General features: G+C 31.0%; 1 long non-coding RNA gene across 1 annotated transcript; it reads left to right on the top strand.

Moving 5' to 3' along the window:
• Nucleotides 1-2186: 2186 nt before the first annotated feature.
• LOC143070492 (uncharacterized) lies at nucleotides 2187-3176 on the top strand. Its single transcript, XR_012976545.1, has 2 exons — nucleotides 2187-2865; nucleotides 3125-3176. It is a non-coding gene; the product is annotated as an uncharacterized LOC143070492 (long non-coding RNA).
• The last annotated feature ends 234 nt before the right edge of the window (nucleotides 3177-3410 follow it).

The raw sequence follows: 3410 nt of genomic DNA, 5'->3' as shown, positions 1-3410 counted from the left end.
CTTGGAAACGGAAAAATGCGAGGTTCTACCGAGCATTTTCCCGTTTCGTGCCGAATACAAATAAATTTCATATTTCAAGACACTATACGTATATTGTTTTTATACTGAAATCGATAAAAAAATAAAAAAATAATAAAAATATGAAACAAATATTATTAAAACAAAGTGTTTGGAATTTCCCCCTTGGGGTACCATTTTGGGGTATTTCCCTATGAGCGTAGTATAGGCGGTAAGCATTGACAATTTAAGGAATTCGAAAGGGAAAATGAATTTAATTAATAACATTTGATAAACATGGTATATAAATAACCAATTTGAAGACATAACAGGTTTAAATTCGAGACGATTTTAATTTTGAAATCATAAATTTCCCCCACCTTAGTAGCAATATACCAACTTCACCTGCATATGGGATATATATTTCCCAACTTATTCGATATTCAAGAGCTTGCAGCTCCTACTCAGACTTTGTAATACGTCATCAGTGTCTGAGTAGAAAGTTGATGAAACAGGGGTATGTCAAAGAACGTCTCGTTCTTTTTCTAAAAAAGTTCATCGGAAGGTACCAAGACCTTGTTGATAAATATTCCGTATCAACTTCTCAAATAATACACGATGGTCTTGATGTATAGATTCTTCGTACTGATATTGTTTATCATCTTAACAACGTGTTTTATAGTTCTTTCATTTGTCTTTGTTCTATTATTAATATTACTTTTACTGTTAAATGGTTTCATGTGATATCCGTTTCACGTGGCTCGGTACTTATACATCTCGTCAATGTGTTTGTATTGGCTTTCATTTTTTTGTGGTTTGTTTTGTATTTGCGACTTTTTGTATTTCTTTTGATCTTATAACGTGACTCTGTACTTTAAAAGATCCCGTCAGTATGATATTGTTCTTTTATATGTCATTATGATATATTTCTATTATGAATTACAATATACGTTGAACCACAAACGTCAAAATCATTCAATCGCGTAGTGGTATTAACTATTTTTGGATTCTTATAAATTCTATATATAACTTTTGGACTAGTTTAAATCTCGGTCTATTTCTTAAATTTATTCTTACATACTTTTGATTTTTTAACCCTGTATGCTAACATTCCCATGAAAATTTTAAAATTGTTTGTACGCACATTGAACGACAAATTTATGTGACGTATAAAATTTTCTGACGTCAGACACTCAATAAATGTGTTCGTAGATAGTAGATGTTTTTGTGTTCTGTTAAATTGTTCCTTTTAAAATTGTTAAACGATGATGACTGATGTACCCATATTTTGACTATTATATTTATTGTGTCTGTTTATTTAACGCATCAATGTAAAAATATCGGAAATTGATGAGACTGTCATTACAAAAGTGAGAGGGTTAGCGCTATAGAACCAGGTTTAATCCACCATTTTCTACATTTGAAAATGCCTGTACCAAGTCAGGAATATGACAGTTCTTGTCCATTCGTTTTTGATGCGTTTTGTTATTTGATTTTGCCATGTGATTATGGACTTTCCCAATTGATCTTCCTCTAAGTTCAGTATTTTTGTGATTTTACTTTTTTTTTTTCATACGTTGTCATGGTTGTGACGTGACGTTGTAAGTAGGCGGGGCTTATAGGTGAGTTGAGGTCATTGACGTATAAAGCTAACGTTTATACGTTTACCTTTATCTGTATAGTAAAATAGCTGATTGCAGTATAAAAAATTATACATTACTAAAGATGTCTAAATACTACCATTCAGATACATGTATGCTTTCTGGCTTTTTAAAGGCACTAAGAAAGGTAAAGCATGCTTGGTTTAATTATTCAATACATTAGTTGTTATTTCGTTTTTATCAAGGATATATCTGTTTATGACAAAACTGCAGGTTTTTTCATGCAACAACTCATTTGCATCGATGGTTACGACTCCGTCAATTCTTATCTACCAAAGTGAAGGCTTATCTCATTCATACACTGCACGCAAGAAATTATGACTGATTGGTCCACACAAAAAACCTTACTAACCACCAAAACATGACAGCACAATAAATTTTACATGACAGAACAATAAACCTTACTAACCACCAACATCGCACTCACCCGACAATCATTACGTACAAACAAAAAGAGACAATAACTTCCACAAGATTTATCATTTACAAATAGAAAACGTACGATATTGTGTTTCTTCAAGTTTATCTGTGTTCTCATTGGTTAATTGGGACATACCCCCAGATTTTGAAATGGATATTGTTTGAGAAAATGGAGAATTTATATTTACTCTAGTTTGTGCCATTTCTATATGGTTTGGAACGGAATGATATTTCATTGATAGTCATTTGCAGTATTTTGGACATATGGAATTTAGTATATTCACTTTATAAGGTAAGAATGCACTTTATTTACTTTGAGTAGAATGAGAGATGAATGAATTGTATGAAACGCTTTAAGCCCTATTTGGTAGGTATAACCCTATATCCCTATATTATGTAAATGTGTGTAAAAGAGATGATTCCGAGTATGAGTTATATGAAAGCGTAGTTTGCAAGTAGGGAGATAGATTTTTGAATGATTCTGAGAATGACCTTTGACCCTTATGTCATGAGTCTTATACGTCACATTGCTTTATACTGATACTACGTCATAGCCTGTAATTTTAATATATGATAATCAAGTTTATATTACTATTGTGATTGATTATTAAAAACATTGTAATGCTTTGATTATATGGAACTGAAATGTGTATTTGAATACTTATTGTGTTGTACATTGCTTGTAGGACCCATTGATCATACAGACATATATTTGATGTTAGAAGTAGAGCATTGGTTATAATGCTAATGTAGTGCTGTTGATGTTATAGCCTGATTCCATAAATCGGTAAGGCTTATCTTGATCTCTATTGATATACGTATTATTGATATACTATGGTACCGTGATATATGTTAATAGAATGTTTGATAGTTATATTCAAATGTAGATCATATACTTATTACTACGTTTACGTTCGTTATGGCTATGATATTTTAACTTTGTATTTATTAAATGACGTCAGCCTTTATAAATGCAATATGTGATTACTTCATATGTAACTGTGATAGTTAATAACTTTATTATATATTTGTTATTATTATTTCAGGGCTGTATTTATTATATTTCCTGAATATAAATAAAGTATGAAGAACCCTAAACAGAGTGTTGTTATACGAGCCTTAAAACCACCCTGTTATATTTATTCCCCTTATTGATTCCGATAACATGGACATTTTGTAGATTGTACCTTATATAACAACTTGCAGTTGTTATAGATGTGTGTAAATCAGTATGATTTATGATAACTAAATGTTTCCTTTTTCTAATAAGACCTTTTTCAACCTAATACCATTTTAAAAAAGGTTGCACTCCAATGACAAGAATGAGAACTT

Source organism: Mytilus galloprovincialis, chromosome 4, assembly GCF_965363235.1.
Source record: "Mytilus galloprovincialis chromosome 4, xbMytGall1.hap1.1, whole genome shotgun sequence".
NCBI classification, from domain to species: domain Eukaryota; kingdom Metazoa; phylum Mollusca; class Bivalvia; order Mytilida; family Mytilidae; genus Mytilus; species Mytilus galloprovincialis.
The sequence above is the reverse complement of the archived record's forward strand: the minus strand, read 5'-3'. Positions and strand labels throughout refer to the sequence as shown.